At 36.3% G+C, this 18,981-nt stretch overlaps 1 protein-coding gene and 1 non-coding gene across 2 annotated transcripts in view; one reads left to right on the top strand and one right to left on the bottom strand.

The window, feature by feature from the left end:
* Positions 1-18,981, bottom strand: part of CHM (CHM Rab escort protein) — a 176,679-nt gene that overhangs the window by 62,985 nt on the left and 94,713 nt on the right. The gene's annotated exons all lie outside the window — the stretch shown is intronic.
* TRNAI-GAU (transfer RNA isoleucine (anticodon GAU)) lies at positions 6,856-6,929 on the top strand. Its single transcript has one exon. It is a non-coding gene; the product is annotated as a tRNA-Ile (tRNA).

An 18,981-nucleotide genomic window follows, 5' to 3' on the forward strand; every position in this document is an offset into this window, starting at 1 on the left:
AATAATGAGACAGTCATGATAATCCAACCAAATTTCCTCTTAATTTTAAATAAGCACAAAATAAGAAGTATATAAGTATAATTAATATAAGAAGTATTTTGTGCTCCTGGAAAGAATGACTTGATATCTATTATAAATTTCTGCAACTGCAAAGGCGTACAGTTACATGTGCATGTATGTTTTCCATACTGTTTCTACTTGGGTTTTTCCCCCATACCAGTCTTGGCTGTTAGAAAGGGGGAGATATGTGTAGCTCACAATGGTGGCACTTATTCTTTCTCTCACCTCTGTGTATTTTCTTCATGTATCTTATGCCCAAGTGACAAAAACCAGTTTGTAAGAAGTACCAGGTGAAATGAGGGCATTGATAGACTCTTCTGTATGCTATTCTTATCAGTCATTCCCATACTTAATATTTATAAAAACCTTTTTGATGGGGGGTTGCTATTTGGTGGTAATGGACAACAGAAGAAACCTTTTGTAAGTGGGGAAAAGCACAATAGTAAGGAGTTCATGACACCTCCATTCAAAACTCAAATAGCAGTCATTTACATCAGAAGTAGGGAATTACATGTGGGGAAATAACTGCTGGCTACACACTGCTCTTTGGGGCACACAGCCAATAATTACAACAACAATACAAATAATAATCACGGCTAGCACTGAATGCTTACTACATGCCAGATGCTTTACAGGTATTAACACACTGTATCCTATAACAACCCTACAGATTTGGAAACTGCGGAAGGAAGAAGTCAAGAGACTTGCTCAAGGCCATTTAGTAAATGACATTTCAGCTGGTGTAAAAATCCAAATGATCTGTTCCCAGAGGCTTCTCTGTTTACCAACCATCACACTAACCTGCCTCATTGTCAGTATCATCTTTTATGACATTATGAAGGAAAGCAACATAGAGTCAGATGATCAAAGATACTCTCAGAGTTGTTCTAATTCCTGTCAAGTTGCAAAGAGTATTTCAGAGAGTAAAATAATCCCTCAATTTCTACTATACATTCTTGTCTATGAAAAAAATACATGTTTATTTTCTGTCTGTACATGTTAAACGGATTATATGTGACTTCATTTTAGACAAAGTATAAGCTCAAAGTAAGTATAACCCTGGGAATGCTTTTCTTTAGAATACCTGGCAAATTAGGAAAACCCTGCAATCTACACTTTAAAAAGTAATTTATATAGCATATTGGCAAGCTAATTTTTAAATAAATAAAATGCTGTGAGTAGAAGGTAAACACTTTACCATGAACTTTTTGGAGGTAATAAGGCTCCACACCTTCCAGTGCATTAAATGGCAGCCTAGCGACCCAAGGGTTAACATACCTTAGTGATAGACATTTAAGTGACTGAAGAGGGCAAAAAAATACCTCTGAGATTCCAGTTAGGCCCCAGCTTCGGTGCAATTTATAGCAGCCGTCCTGGTGCTAACATAATGCTTGGCAAGGCAACTCTGTACACTTCCCTTCTATAGGGCAATATGGGGCCCAGAGTCAAGCAAGTATAAATTTTATGAGACTTATCTAAAAAGAAATCTACAAATGTACTAAAGACAGTAGGTAATACTGCCTCAAAAAGTCACTACAAAAATACATTTGAACACTTTATCAAATGCCACTAAAAACAAACCAAACAAAAAAGGTCTGTCACAAGAGAAAAATCTGAATGGCCATTGATCATCATCACCGTGCTTAAACTGTAAACTGACAAAGCAGCAGTTCCATTCCACAGAAATCAGGCGTGTCTAAGAGTCGTGAGATGCAGTAAGGCTTCAGTGATTGCATCTACCTATACAAAGCTCAACTGTGTTACTTGTAACTATATGTACATACATATACATTTATCATAGCACTACGTTTAAAACACCATATTGAGATATCTATCATGTTTAGCCAGTGCCTGCTGGTCTGCAAAATGTGTATAGAAAGACCTACATGTATGTGTGTGCTTATTTTGATATGCTTAAATATACACACTCACTTGGGTGGGGTCCCCAAAAGTCTCAGTGCGGTTTACACATACGCATGTGTGCATATGCACCATAAATGCAGTTTATATATATATATATATATATCATATACCATGTTTATGGGTTATATATTTATATTGCATATTTATATTACTACATCATGTTTACTGGTCACATTTTATATCACTTAGCAGAGTGTTCACTTACACTACCACCTTTTTTTTTTCTGTGTTTGGCATCTTTCTTTGAGCAGGAAGTAGAGGAAAGGGAAGTATTTGTATGGTGGGTGTCAGAAGCAGACGCTGCATTTTTGCTTTGGTGGGTCTGCCTCCTGGGAAGGAAGCATATAAGTCACAGCGTCATCTCTCCCCAAGATCTCTGCTAAGATTCAAGCTATTGTCATCCAACTCAGCACAGACTTCCTACTGGGCCAAAATGAAATGCCTTCTCAAGAGCAAGAGCTAAATAATAGGCAATGACTCCTGCAGCTTCAGGAAACAGTAATGTTCAAAACAATCCCAAGCCAGGCCTCATCCCTTGCTATAAGCTTTTGGGATTCATTATCTATGAGGTTTGACTCTATTCAACAAGACACCAAAAAAAGCCCTTGAACAAATGCTCCACTATGACATGGCCTCATTCACACTGATCCAGTATGGCCAAAATGATGAGCCCTACCTGATACTGGTCATGGTGCCAGAACCCAAGGGAGTTTATTTGGCAAGCAGTGATCACCAAAATCAAAACTACCAGGTCACTAGAAGTCAAGTGCATAATCTGTCATGATGTGCAAATTGCACAGAGATCAAGTCCTTGGAGGTGGTTGTGAAATCAATGTGGGCATTCTAACTCTGGAGTCAGACTGCCTAGATTCCTTTCCTGGTTCCCACACATACTAGCTATGTGACTGTGCTTCAGTTCTCAAGACTATAAAATTGGGATAGTAATACCTATCACATAGGGTTGCCACATCGATTAGTTAAACCACATGAAGTGTTTACTCTGTGCCTGGTACATGGTAAGTGTTCAATTCGTTGTAGCTTTTGTTAGCTATCACCTTCTGCAGCAACAGGGACAATGATTACAGACTGTACCACCCATGTGAGGTTTGTACGTTACACTGCTCTTACCGACTGTGCGAGAATCTGCCTCCAGGTGTTCAAGGTCTGTAGTTTGTTCTAACAGAATTTAAGCAATGCAGACACCTGGTCAATTCGACTACCTTCCGAGGAGGGACCTGTTCTAAAAGAACTGTTCAAGCTGAGAGTGACATGCACCGAGATTTACTCCTTCATTCCCAAATATTTATGGAACTAGGGGTACTATGCACCAAATGTAGTTGTGGGCACTGTGGATACAAAATTAAACAATAACAATAGCTGTCCTTGCTGTCATATAACTTAACTAGTGCAAAAGAGAGACAATAAACAAGAAATAAGGTAATAGTAGATAATGATAAGTTTTCTGAAGACAATAAAACAGGATAATGTGAGGGTGATACTGTGGTTGGAATGTTAGGGTAACCAGGGAAAGCCTCTTTGAAGAACTGATATTTGAGACCCATGTGACCAGAAGAAACCAACCACGTGAAGATGTGGAGGAAGTACATCCCAACCAGAAGGAACAGCAAATTTCAAAACTTGAAGTGCAAACTAGCTCAGTGTATTTGAAGAAGAGAGAGGCAGCCAGTGGGGCTGGAACATAGTATATAGATAGAGATGTAGTATGAAATGAGATCACAGAGACAGTCAAGGGCCTGATAATGCAAAATTTTGAAGACCAGGGTGAAGACTTTGAATTTCATTCTAAGTACAATGAGAAGCCACCACAAGGTGTTTGAGCAGGGCAGCGACATGATCTGATTTGTATTTTTTAAAAGATGGGCCTGGCTGCTGTGTAGAGAATTGTCAAAGGGACAAGAGTGGAAGAGAAGAGGCCAGTTATGTCTGCCGTAGACCAAGCAAGAGATGACAGTGACCTGAAGCAAGGTGGTAGCAGTGCAGATGAACAAGTGGAGAGATTGGGGACATAGTTAAGACATAAAGGTGACAAGAATTGCTGATGGACTGGATGTAACAGAAAGATGTCTTTCTGAAAACAAGTTTAATGTAATTCACATATGCGAGCAGTCTCACCCCCAAAATGTAACCACTCGAGCCTGACAATCTTCCTATACAGGTATTGCTTTCAAGGGGTACTCTGGAAGCACCCTTACTCCACATGTTTGGGGAGGGCTGGGTGATTACTAGAGACAGCTAATTGTTACCAACCTCAACAACCACTATCTTCTGACCTTTCATCAAGATTACTACTTAATACTCTCGGTACTAATTTCTAGATAAGAGGACACAAGGAACAAATCAGTTTCTATGCCTTCAAGGAATTACTATGGACCTGGAAGAACACAGCACTGTTGATAACTAGAGAAATTATGTGGCACAAGCATCTGAGTTCAATGCTTCCAATTCAGATTTCACACTCAAGGAAAGGTGTGGGCAGATAGATTGCCCTTTAGGCACTGCTGTCACTCTTGGAAGGCATACTCATCATGCTTAACTTAGAAAAAGCTGTCAAAAAGCAATACACAGCCTTCAGAAAACTCACTCCCAGAAACTTCCTCTATTTTATAGATCTTAGCCATATATCTAGCTTCCTCTGTTCTTGGTGACATTCTGTAGATGATATATTCATTTTTTTCACCTTTTTAGCTGTCCTTAAATTTAACCTTCTATAGGAAAGTCACAATAAAACTATGTATTGGATGACAGAAACAGATCTGTATTAATAACTGCACCAGGAGGTCAGAATAAATTAGCATAAATTGTACAAGACATCATTCAATCTTTAAAAACTAAAGCTTTCCAAAATATTGGGGGTCAATTTATATGCTTGGGTCACAACATAGGCTCCATATCTACAGTTGACATGAACAGTGGCTCCCTGGTTTGTATAAGGGCCAGAAGTACCATGCCAACTCAGTGATTCCTCAATATAGCTTATCACAATGAAACAACAGAACTTTTGACGGGAAAACACTGGTGTTTCCTGACAACCCTTTAAACAGATTATAATTTAAGCTAAACTCTTAAAAAAAATTAAAATTTCATTCTGAAAACTAAGGCTAACAACCCAGTCTTTATTATCTACCACACATCTACTTAAGCAAATTTACAAGGAAGCCCTAGGTTCAAACTTTGGGGACGCAGCAGACAAGTCTGTAGTAAACCTACCTAGACTCTCTGGGAGATTTCTTGTGATCAATCTCCTTTTCAGCCTCTTTCTCTGGTTTGACACTCTGTACCTGATATATTTCTGAAACCTTATTTAAATCCTTCTTCCACTTTGCTGCCTAGCCTTGAAAACTCAAATTGCATAAATAATACACAGGAAAAAAAGGCATCCGTTTCAAATCCAAATAAGAATATACTCCTCTCTTTTATTTCTAATGCCCTTCATGGCTATGTCCAGTATTATGTGAGTCTTTTTGAATGCAGAAACAAGAATACCCAAAACTAATGACTTCAGAGAGCCCTATGTAATGACTCCTAGATCCCTTTCATGGGTTGAAAAATATGTGCAGAGATCATCGTCTTAGAGACACAGCCAATTGTGCTATTCTGCTTTTACGTACGGCCATTGTGAAACAGTCCTTCAGAGAATCCTCTTCAACCTAGCATTTTATCATCTATAAGCTCACTGGAAAGTGGCTGGGAGTGGGATGGGGAGATACTATGCTGACTCTCTAATCATTTATAAAAATGTTTAAAAAAACCCAAAAACCAAAAACTAAAGACTAAACGTTGATTCTCGGGAAAGCATACTATAAACTCTCTTCACGCAAGTAAGAGCTCATTTAAACCACCTCCTTCCTGTGTTTAAACTAGCTCTCTACACACGACTAAACATTATCCCTGACCCCATGGTGAATGAACATCTATTTTTTAAAGCAGTCTTTGATATAAAATCTTATCAAAGACTTCCTGAAAATCCAAATGTTTACGGGCTCCCCCTTGTTCACACCTTATTTACCCCTCTCAAGGAACTCTGTCAGATGGCTGAGGTATAATTACCTCACAAAAACCATGTTCTTTCCTCCTGTGGGTTATATGTTCAAGAATTTCACCCTTTAGCTATTTACGACAAATTTGACTGTCAGGCCAAAGTAACATTTAGCCCCACTGCTCTGTGCTTCCTAGGCTGCTTCTTGAAACTATGTACCTTCTGCCCCTTCTTCACTCCCCAGATCAACTCATTTTAACTGTCCCCTTCCAAAAGGAACCCCTGTTCAGGACTGCCTGCTACATTTTAAACTGAGATGGTTCATGTGCAAAATGACCCAGCTGTCTGTGATCCTAGATACTTCACTTTTTTTCCTTTGTGGGCATGTGCCAACTTATATAGTGAAATAAAATGAAGGATACTCAGTTAAGTTAGGCAAATTCTAGGAAAGGCCTGCAAGCCTTTTCATTTCAAAGGTTAATGGTACTAGCTAGGAACTGAAGGTACAGCTGTCAGCCATGATTCACCTAGGGCTGTGTGTAGGACTGAAATTGCACAAACCAACCAACTAGCCACCTATTAAGGGTCCTGCACTGCGTTAGATGCAAAAACATAAGTCCTGGATTTAGCCCTCTGCTAAGCATATGAGACAAATGATGTAAGTAACAATTGGAGAAGAATTAAAAACTAAACTATGTAGTAGAGATTAGAACAATAATAAAGGAGTTCAGAGAAGAGAGAAGACAGCATGCACTGGAGAAGGAGTTACAGTATTTCAGAACCAGAGAAACCTTTAAAAGAGCTAGACTTAATTCTCTGTTACAGAACATCAGAGAGGTCAAACTACTTGCTTAAAAGCACACAGCTTCTGGGCTGGCCGGTTAGCTCAGCTGGTGAGAGCACGGTGCTGATAACACCAAGGTCCAGGGTTCGATCCCCGTACTGGCCAGCTGCCAGAAAGAAAAAAACAAAAGCACACAGCTTCTAGTAGCCTTAGGTAGTGGAAGAAGATCTTATGACTGGCCTGAGTAAAGCCTTGAAGAGAAACAGGTTAGATTGCTGGGGGCAGATTTTAGGAAGTGGGAAAATATGAGAAAAGGCAGAAAGATGTGAATGTACATGGATACCTGAATGACTGAATGGATGTACAAATTGCGAAATGACAGGGAGGAGTTAAAGGATGAAATAATTATGGAAGTGGGTTAAAAAGTAGGTAGAAGTGTTTGGATTTGCAACTGGAAGTGACATGTTGGCTCAGTGAAGGAGGATGAAGGAGGCAGACAATGGAAGCAGGAGAGCGGCTAGGGGTTATAGAAAAAATCCAGGAATGATAAGCCCTGGACCATGGCAGAAGAGTGGAAACTGAGAAAAGCATACTCCAACAAATTAAAAAGAAATGACACAGTAATTAGGACAGAGTCAAAGGTTAATCCCAGAATTTCTAGGCTGTCAACTTGTAACATGAAAAATACCACTGGAATGTTCAATATATACAGTAAGTCAAAATCCAAGTCTAGACTTCTCAGGTGGTGTATGTATGGTATAAATTTACTACCCAACATAGTTGCTAACTATGAGTTCGATGTAATGAAGAAGTATTTTAGAATGGCCATAATAATAATTTATTTTTAAAAGTATGATGAAAGATATCATCCTCTTAAATATAAAAATAAAAATTGTTTAACTATAGCAAGGACTTGCCAACTGGCAGTCCACGGGATAAACCCAGACCACAGATAAGTTGTGTTTGACCTGACAGTTTAAGAAAAAAAGTTACCTTTGCATAAATAATCTGAATCTCTGGCTTCTTTGAAAAAAAGGAAAATCTGGATCTGGCAACACTGGGTCTGTGATCAAGACCTACAGTCACATAGTAGCTGCTCCCTTTGATAGGTCATGTGCTCTGCAGTTTGCCATGGTCTCTACCACTCCCTATTGCCTTCTTCCAGCCCACTTCACTTCTTTTCTGTGACCTACCTGGCCCCTGTAGACACTTGTGATTGCAACCCCTCTAAGTTTCAGTTTGATATTTTTGTCTACCTTGTCATGAATGTTCTACGCTCAACAATATTTAGCATTAAAATTTAAAATATGGATCTTCTAAAAGAAGAGGACAACAGTCAAAGTCAGCAAAATGCAAATATTAACAGAGTTGGTAGAATTCTGAGAGTGCCCATTCATTTTACTAGCTTTAGAAAATATGGAAAGAGAGCAAGGTATCTGATGCTCTGAAGTGGTCACAATTTATTTTTCTGAAAACTAGTGGGGTGTTTCCATTCCAATCAACTGTAACAAGTAATAAATGTATCTTGGGAAAGCCTGTGAATTTAGAGAGGCTTCTTTCCTTAGATCTGGGGGGGAACCCACCTAGGAAAGCCAGTGATAAATGAAAATTTAAACCTTATTCTGAATTCCTCTTATTTAGAATGCTCACACATTTCATACCTCATCTATTTACCATTTAATACTGAGATAATCTTCACACTCCTCAGAAAGTTCACAGAAGTTTTGGAGCATTCTGTAATTAACACAATGGAAACACAAATTTGAAAAAAAAAAAAAAGCAATGGTCATTTATTTAAAATTAATATCTTTGTCTGACTAATAACTCAGATTAAAGACAATTTTCCTCACTTGTGAGCATGTCTTTCGTCAAAATTAGAGTTAAAAAAATGAAAATGTCACTCTTAAGTATACAAAATAACATAATTATACTGCACGTTAATTTAAAAAATGACAACTTCTTTTCTAACTTCACAAAGTCTTGGATTTAAAAAAAAATAAATTTAGTTTATTTTAATAGGCTCTGAGAAAGTGTAATGCTTGACTGCACAAAGCTGTGACAAAAACTTGTTTTTAAGTTTCACTAAGTCTATGACAGGAGTGGTCAAGACCTACCATTCCCATAGATGCAACTACAAATATACAAAGCTCAGCAGCAAGCAATTTCCCATTTGTCCCACTATAATTAAAGCTACAAAGAACATGGGAATCCATGCAAATAGTTTTTGAGATATATGAAGTACTGAGTATAATGAGATACTTTTTCTGTTTAAGTTTCAATTATTAAACTGTCACTTCAATTACTTGTTTAGAACAAGCTCTAGAAAAATTCACAAAAACAACATAATATCCACATAAAGTATTATTCAGATAATTATATATATCTGGAGGATAACCTAACTCTTTGATGCTATTAACCCCAAACAACAGACATTTAGACCAATATAACTCTAATTAATTGAGTACTACTTCCAACAATAAGTCAGAATTTACTGAAAAAGAGCATACCAACACTGTACTGAATTTCAACTTTGCCCTAGTGACATCAAATTGTATTACAGATAAATTAAGAGTTGTGAAAATTTTTGGCTGGTAGCCCCCATCCTAGATAGCCTCTAAAAAGGCAATTTTAGTTCTATCAAGGTAGGAATCAGCAGTTGTAATTTTTTAATACAGCGGCAAAACAATAGGACCCATTAATAGCTGAACTTTTGACAGCACAATTCAACATGATTTATGAGTTTGTATATAATTTGATTATTCTATTAATTCTGCTGATTACTGCTTCAGCTAATAAAGTGAAGGTCACTTCCAAAATAAATCTTCATTACATTACACAGAATGTAACCACCTTCAACTAGTTGTTTTCTTTAATTAAAAACTAATGTAACAAGAAAGAAGATAGGTGTCAGGGTTACCGCATCTGTTGCTACAAGAGAAATATACTATGTGGATATAATGCATCCAAAATAATCCAACAAAACAGAAAGTATCTCTTCTTCACTGTATTTTCAAAATAGAAGAGCTACTTTATACATATTCATTTGTACTAATCTTGAAATTACAAAAATAAAAACTGAACTATATTAATGCATTAGAAATTAATAACATAAAAGAATCTTTAAAAATATTCCCCAAATTCATAAATGTAAAATGCAAGGCAATGTTATCATTTCTAAAATTATATATGTGGGGTTCTGTATATGAAAAAGGAATAGTAGGTCTTTGCCTTACCCAGAGTTTTTTCTGAAGGTGGCAAGAGACCACCTCTGCCCCTTAAGATAAATACTGGGCACAAGGCCCTGACGGGTTGGAGGGAGATCAGAGGAAAAATGGTAAGGGCTCATATTAATATATTAGTCTCATTTAATCTATTTTTACACACAGAACATTCTGTGTCCTGGGTTTAATGCTTCATTTTATTTTTTTTAAAAGTTCCCCAGCCCTTCAGCTGAGGTCCTATCATCAAAGCTGTTTAATCATAGAACTACATCAAACCAATAAAACAAATTAAATATGATGAATATGTTCACACAAAAGTAAAATGTAATCCTCAAACTCAGGAAATCATATTTCAAAAGACATAAAGTTTGAAAATAAGAAATTATGGAGGTACAGTGATGCTGGAAAGAAACAGGTAGCAATGATTTGTATGCTCACCAATGGCCTCACTTGGGGTATTGTCACAAAAACCACTACTGATTAACTCCCTCCCACTGCTCCGGTCACATTAACCTTTCTGCGTATCTAAAGATTTCACCTTAGTTCCTGCTGCCTAGGGAGCTCTTCCCTCAAATTTTCAAAAGCTCACATCTTACTATCATATTCTGGTATCACTACACACTCAAATGCTACCCTGAGTGGTCTTATCTGACCATTGCCCCCTCTAAAGGAGCATCCCTCCCTAGCCCTGCCAACAGTCACTCTTGGCCTATTACTCTATTTCCTTTTCTTCACAGAACATTCACTCTCTTAAATCATATTTGTCTACTGTCTCTCTGTCCCATAGCCCTCAACATCATCCCCAACAAGAGATTTTCTGTTTTCAACAGGGTATCTCTAACATCTCCAAAAGAGCTAGGATAAATACATTTAATATGTACTTATTTAATGAATTATAATTTTTATTCTAAATTTGCATATGCTAAAACAGAGAGCCTGAGTTTACAGTCAATTGCTCCCCTAATTTTTCATGTAATATCAATTTTAGGTCTTTGGTGAAAAACTCCCTTACTGACACCCATACCTAACATGCTTTGAGTGTTAGAGTACGTGTATGGATAATGGACAAAACTCATATGGCTACCAAAGAATGTCAGATTGTTGCAAATGTATAGGTAGTAACAGACAATGAACTATCTCCGCTCCTACTAGGTTCCTCTGGTGACCAAGAGTTCATATTTGCAAGACAGGTTTAGGGGCTCAATCTTTGGCCGGGGAAGAGATCCATTTCAAAGGGGAGATAGTCAACAGGGAGAAGAAAGTGAGATCAGAACCAGTACAAGTTGCCACGGTCTAAGTTCCTTGTTGTATGTCTTTTACAGGTTTGTTCTTAAAAACCCCTAATGTAGAAAAGGTTTATTTCACTGAAACGCCTACTTTCTAATTTAATAGTCATAATCACTAGTATTCTTCACTCTTGCAGAAAGTAGCATATAAACATTAAAATGTTTTCTATTCCGACTTTCTTGGGAAAAAAGCCTCAACTTTAATGGCTTGACTTTTGAAATCTACTCTCTTAGCCCTAGTCCTCACTGGAACCTTGTGATAACACTCAAAAAAGAAAAAGAAAGAAAGAAAGAGAGAGAGAGTAATCCTTTCCCATAACTTAATTTTCCTAATACATGGACTCAAGTTTATTACCTCTTGTAACTCTTCCTCTCAAAGGAAATTCAAGCTTTTATCAAGTTATTTGCAGAAGGATCAGAGTTTTTTCCTTTGTCAACAAACTATGTAAATACTGAAAAGGTAAAATGTACTTGTGATACTAGAGGCTATGGTAGGGGGAAAAAAGCTTTAGAATTTTCAAACAAACAACAAACTTGTTTACAAAATGATACCATATTGAGCAATCTGGAGGAATTTAAGTTTTCAAGCACTAGAGTAGTATTGACACTGTGCATAAATTAAGGTTGGGATACTAAGTAAGTAACACGATGGTCAAAATAAAGATGATGAGGCTTATGTAAGCCCTTTTAAAAACAAACCAAAATGAATCGAGGTAATTCTGATAAAAATAATTATCAACTTAATTTTTATGTTCTTCATACCTTCTGTACTATACAAATTCCTTATCATAAGCATGTATTATTTTTAAAGGAAAAAGAAAAAAGTATTTCAAGGAAAAAAAAAAGTCAACTTGCTGCAAGGTACAACCAGAAACTGTGCAGGAGCAGGTTAAGAAAGAAAATAGCAAAAGAATAAATGAAATACTATGTTTACCTAATGTATGCATTGCCAAAAATACAGCTTTTCAATTTTCTTTACAAAACTAAAAGACACAAAAATCCAGAACCAAAGAGCGCTATAGTCCATATATCTTAGATACTATCTTTTTCTTCCTAACAAGACATCTAAAATTAATTTTCTTTTTTCTTTAAAACATAAGGAAACATACATACTGCCTATAAATAAGCCAATTTCCATCTAACAAGATCAGTAAAAGCCATCACTCCTAGATGACTTACAGATCTATTACGAATTCCATGCTGAGTTCACTAAAACAGTGGTTCTCAACGTTGGTGGTCTGAGAGGCACAGTATGCCTTAAGTCTGTGGGAGAAAAAAGTGGTGTCACAGTGGGACCTATGCAGAGCCTACAGCCTCTCTTATCTACCAAAGCCTATAAAAAGTCTGGGTATATCCTTGGAAATGGGCCAAACATACAAACGCATCCATTGTGTGTGCTGAAATAGAAAGGAGTTGAGAACTGCTGATTGTTTGTTGAATTCTTAGAAGAACAAGAGGACATCTTGCCAAAAAGACAACTCAAAGCTGCCCAACTACCTTGAGCTATGTTTTTGTCCTTTGCTGTCTTTGGTAACCTCTTTTTTGCTAGCTTGATTTCTGACAGACAAGTGTTTTCTTCAAGCTGTTTCAACAAATAAACTATATGTTCCAAACTAGCATAAAGGAATTAAACTCACATAAGTGTGCAAACTTAGCTTTGTACCACTAGAGCAAATATTCATATTTATAGAGAGATTTTACTCATGGTTCCTTTGATATCTTCCAGGGGGAACAAACTGCATAGAAGCTCAAATTTAATCTGCAAGGTTGAAAGATTAATATTTCTTAATCTCATTACATAAGGGTACTTTTAAAACCTTTCTGAATGCAGTGATCAGGCCAATTTTATTAGTATGTTTCTGTGATTAAGACCATCACCATAAAGAATGGCTAAATCATCAGAAACATCCAGTTTGTTCAATTAGCTGTGAATATCAATAAGCATCAGTGTGTTTACTGGGGCCTTAAAAATACAAGTTTCAAAGTTCACATATCCGAGAAAAATTATTTTCTACCACAGTAATTATGCAGAAATAAAACAATATTTCTTTTCTCATAACAGTTTTAATTATTAGCTCTCTATTATAAAACAGAAACTGTACTGGAGATAAGTAGTGCATTCTCATTTTGGCCAGAATATTTCAGTCGAAATGTAAAAACAGATGACCAAATGCTTCTGACACTTGATTTATCTGTACCATACAGGCACTGCCTTAGTTTGGTCTTACAGAGTAAATTTTAAACATTAAACGGTGATTTTTATTTTTTCTTTTGGAGTGCAAAGAAAACTAATGCTTGTTTTCATCTGTATCTGCTTGTGAAAGAAGAACATCATAGCACACAGTACCACAATGCAGGGAAAAGAGTGAGGTCTAACTTCACAAAAAAGGACAAGCAAGAAAGTTAATTCTAGGGAGGGGAGTAGGTACTATGGCTCAAATGGAGACAGTAGCAGTTCTGATCCTGGTATATCCATCTTTGTTATAGGACTAGTACAGCCTGACAGTTAAGTGCTGATTTTAAAAACATCATGGGGGAGCCGGCCTGTGGCTCACTCGGGAGAGTGTGGTGCTGATAACACCAAGGCCACAGGTTCGGATCCCATACAGGGATGGCCGGTTAGCTCACCGGGTGAGCGTTGGTGCTGACAACACCAAGTCAAGGGTTAAGATCCCCTTACCGGTCATCTTTTGAAAAAAATAAAAATTAAAAAAATAAAAACATCATGGGAGGTGGAAACACTCCAGCAAGAAGTCTGGTTCTCAATTCATTAGGCATTTAGGACTACTCTACTATACCTAAGAATCTGAATTCATATATTCACAACACAGTTTGGAAATTATTTCAATTAACAATGGCTCAAATAGTGCTTATTATATGCCAGGTACCGTTTTAAGAGTTTTGCAAATATTAACTTCCTTAATCCTTATAAAAACCCTATAAGGTAGGTACTATTATTATTCCCTTTTTGTAAAGGAGGAAAATGGAAAACAGAGAGGTTAAGCAGTAGGCAAGTAGCAGAGCTAGGATTCAAACTCAAAATCTGGCCCCAGGCTATGTGCACTTAACCACTATACTATACACTGTAAGAAGTTAAAGTTAGGATCACAGTTGGTCATTCATTCAAGAAATGTGTACTATTCAAAAGATGTTATTTTAGAGTTAATTCCCTCTTTAAATGCACCTGAAGAAAATGGGTCTATGAACACAGGATCATGATTACAGACTGTGGGTTCAAGAAAGAATATTTTCAAATTCTAATACTGTTAAGAGAGATTTACTTAAGAAAAATAGCCACACAGAGTCAAACTTTGCTTTTAAAATCGATCATCAGGATATAACAGTAAATCATACACATGTGGTCTCTTGTATCTGAAAACCCACAGCCTGGTAACACTGACAGGACATGATCAGAACTGCATCTATAAAGATTGCTCTGGATCTCTGTGGAGCCTGTGGAGGATGGGCTGCATTGGGGGAAAAGGGAAAGATCCGAAGCAGAGACCTGTCCTGTTCACGGATATATTCCCAGTAGGCAACATGGGGTCTGGCAAATAGGTATTCAATAAATACAAACCTGGGATGGGGTGGGGGTCAAAAAAAAAACCCAGATGAGAAAGCAAAAAGTTCGAAAAATATGGCTGTTTATAAATACACGTCCATCTGTACAGCAAAATCTAATCTGTATGAAATAATTGAAGGATACCAAGTCTAAGCGTATATTATAAAATAGAGGTTTATGACTTTCCAGTGTTGCCACAAGTTACAGAAGTCATTCTAGAAAATGGTTGAAACTACTTTGGTTTTCTGAGTAGGTATAATAAGAAGGTAACATACCTTCCTGCTCATGCTATTCATTTGGTTACCAAACAGTTTATGTACAGAGTACAAAGTAAAAACATTCAAATTGTTATGAATTCCAAATTGGTGAGATTAAAAGCAGAGAAGTTTTACCATATAAAAATATTTTTCTGGCAAAACTTTTATTCTATTTCATTATATTATGCAAGTGTGAACCTATCATCTAATTTAAGGGGAGGGGAGGGGAGAGGATGAAGCATGAAGGAATAGAGAAATAAGGAGGAGAAATGGCTAAAAAGCTATATTAATTATTTCAGTTCCAAAAGAGCTCTTTTGCAAATTATTTCTCTAATGCATGAAAGAAAAATAGTATCTGTCCTGCAGTATTTAATTTCTTTCTATGGTAATTCTAAATAATTTTTTTTTAATTTAATTTATTAAGCACCTATTTTGTGCCAGCCTAAGTTCTAAGCATTTGACTGTGTATGAGTAAAATATACATAATTTGATAGTAAGAAAAAAAATAATGGAACACTCATCTTGTAAAAGGTTATGCTGTAGGAACTACTGGAGAGACAGAGATGACTAAAATTTTATATAACAAATATATCTATCAACATAGTTTTAATATCATATCCAGTTTGTATAAACTAAATGAATAGTCTTTCATACAAAAATTAATGTTTCAGTAATCACCAAAACACTCATTCTGAATATCAAGACTGTGAAGTCATGTGACTACACTGGTGTTGGACAACATTCAACGCACTTTCCCTTACATTATCGCATTTGAGTCTCGAAGTAGCTCAGGGTAGTAGGTAAGATTAGGTTATCACCCTTTCCATAATATAGGCAAGACAAATAAGGCTCTGTGAACTTAAATGGCGTGCTCAAGTCCATGCAAATAATAATAGGATAGAGCTAGAATCGGAACCCAATTCTGAGACTGGTACTTTTGTAACAAATGGAAAATCTTATAAAGTTCATGAAACATGACAAGGAATTTTATAAAAAGATTCAGTGTTGAGCATTCCCTTTGAAAGTAGGAGATAAACTGATGAAGAACTGAAAATGAATAGCTTCATTACAATTGTATAAAATCACATTAATTGTGTTATGTTCATCTGGAATAAAAACAAAGAGGGGAACAGTAGAGAACACATGGAAACTTAGCTATCTAACATAGACTTATAATTGCCAGCAAGTAAAGCCTTAGATCTTTGTATCTGGCTGCCTTGGTTTTGTTTTGCTTTTATTTTTTGTTTTGCTTTTGTTTTTGTTTTTTATTGACAACCCTCAATTTAGCTTGAAAATAAATACACTACCCATATTATTTCTATTACACCTGCACCATAGTATATCGGTTCCAAAAGATGGGTCTAGACTTGTTTTGAATGATTCTTAAAAATTTAGTCTGTGTAATAATATAGTATTACCTTTCAGTTTAATCAAAGTAAAATTTCAGCTCCAAACACTGACCTTAATTCAAATATCAGCCTTGCCCTAAAAGGAGCCAGCCACTTTTCATTCTAATACAAATTATTAAAATTTTAAGATTTGGAGTAGTATACACATGTAACACGGGGAGAAAACTGGATTGGGTGAGTTTGTGTGCCTATCTATAAGGATAATCTAGTATCTGAATTAGCACTGAAGGAGGCTATTACTAAAATAGAAACTCAAACTGCATAATTTGTGTAACCAATGTAATTATAATATACTCATAAGAGTTGCAATAAATCCTCCACACCATATACTTAAATATAAGTTTTAATGAGAGGTTATTCCCAAATTAAAAGTCTTTGCCTGTCAAAACCTGAGGAATAATGCAGGCAAGGACACAAAAGCATTCCATTGCTTTATTAACGACAATGCTCACTGATCTGTGAATAACCTGGGAAAAAATGAAGATTATTGAGTTACTTTACCAATCTATCCATCCATCACTAGAGTACAGGTTTCAAAATGATGGATTATCTCACCAGCCTGCTGTTTATCCCACACAACACTCTCTCCTCAAGGGAAAAACAAATGATCATACAAACATAATCATGCTTATCCTCTGTACTTTACGTATCATCTCTAAGCCAATATAAACTATTAACCAGAGAGAAACCTGTCTTTAAAGTCATATACAAATGATTCAGAAAATGAGGTATGTTGCTGTGCTTATCTTATTCTACAGAAGTCTACATTTTATAAAAATTCTATTCAAATAGCAGTCCTCGAACTTTTAGGATGCAGGGCTTTCGTTAATCTACTCCACACTGCTCTTCTAATTTAATAAGGATAGTTCTCAACTGAGACAGTACATCTCAGTGATTCCTAATCTTTTTTATGGCAGTGGGATGGGGGCGGTCATAGACTCCTTTGAGACACTGAGAAAAACTATATCCCTCTTCCAAGAAAAAATGCAACTATGTACATTATATACACAAATTTGACATGCAATTTCAGGGTATTTACTTACCCTCAAATTCCTGAAACCCAAGTGACTGATTCCAAACACTGAAAGCTAGATTAAAAATCCCTGAATCTGAAGAACTCCTCTTACTATACCCAGACCTCTACTGCTGTCTATTTTAAGCTATGTTTTAAAAATGATGGCTATAAGTTTGCTTATGCTATAATTGAAGATGGCCAAACAAAAGAATAATTTTAAAAGACACTTTTTAAAATTGTCGGATTGAAAAAAAAAGGAGAAGAAATTATAACAAAATTTTCAGTGTGTTATTGTTGACATGTGATGGAATTTAAGTTAATTCTTATAATAATAATAAATAATACTTTTGTTCTGGTTTTCTAAATTCCTGCATATGAAATTATATTTCTTCATAATAAAGACATAATTTTAACTGTAAAATGATGACACCAACAATAGAAAAATGGTTAAATACCAGACTATTCAGCCAATTAAAATTTTAAAAATATGTATATATATGCACATTTATACAGAGATGTCTATATAAGCATGGAAAAGGTGCAGAGATATGCAACCAATTTAACAATGGTTAACACCAGGAGTGGAATTTGAGGGTGGGGAATGGGGCTTGCACTTCTTTATAAAATTGAGGGTGGCAGTGTGTGGGGGTGTTTTCCAGTATTTTCATTTTTTTCTAACTACTAAGATTGTATGTTATCCAATAATTGCTTTTAAATGGCTATTTAGCATCTCCTATATGCCAGACACTTTGCTAAATGACTCTCATGAATTATTCCACTGATTCAAACACCAAGATACTTTAGACTGCTCTGTTCCTTATAGAAATTTTACATTGCTCTAGATTATAGAATCAAAAATTGTATAATAAGATTCTAAGAAAGGACTGCAAGAAAATTTTATTCTTATTTAAACTTAACTGCCTTTCAACATTTGACTGGTTTGAGGGCTCTTGGTTTTGCCTCTATAGGACATTCAGCAGTATCTGGAGACATTTTTTGTCTGTCACAAGTTGGGGGGTTGAAGGTGGTGGCATCTAGTGGGGTAGAGACATCTAGTGGGGTAGAGGCATCTAGTGGGATAGAGGCATCTAGTGGGTAGAGGCCAGGGATGCTGGTAAAAATGCTGCAATGCACAGGACAGCCCTTCCCCCAAAATGGAAAAAAAATTATCCTGCCAAAAATGTTGATAGTGCTGAGACTGAGAAAGTCTGGTCTAAACTAAGAGCCTCTAGTACAACTATGTATCTCATATGAATGTACCATGTTAAATAACAGGTAGGGTCAGACCACTGATGTTCTTGGCTCAGAATGGAGCCTAATCTTTTTGCTCTTTTATGAGAATGGATGGGTTAACAGCAGTCTGAGATTCCTACAACTTCATCTAAGTGTAGTCAGCCTACTTTGCTTAAATTAATTTCATCTCACATCTGCTTAGGCTCCTTCCAATCATTTCTGAGTACTGATGGC

The sequence above is a fragment of the Cynocephalus volans genome, chromosome X (genome assembly GCF_027409185.1).
Source record: "Cynocephalus volans isolate mCynVol1 chromosome X, mCynVol1.pri, whole genome shotgun sequence".
In the NCBI taxonomy this organism is placed as follows: Eukaryota; Metazoa; Chordata; class Mammalia; order Dermoptera; family Cynocephalidae; genus Cynocephalus; species Cynocephalus volans.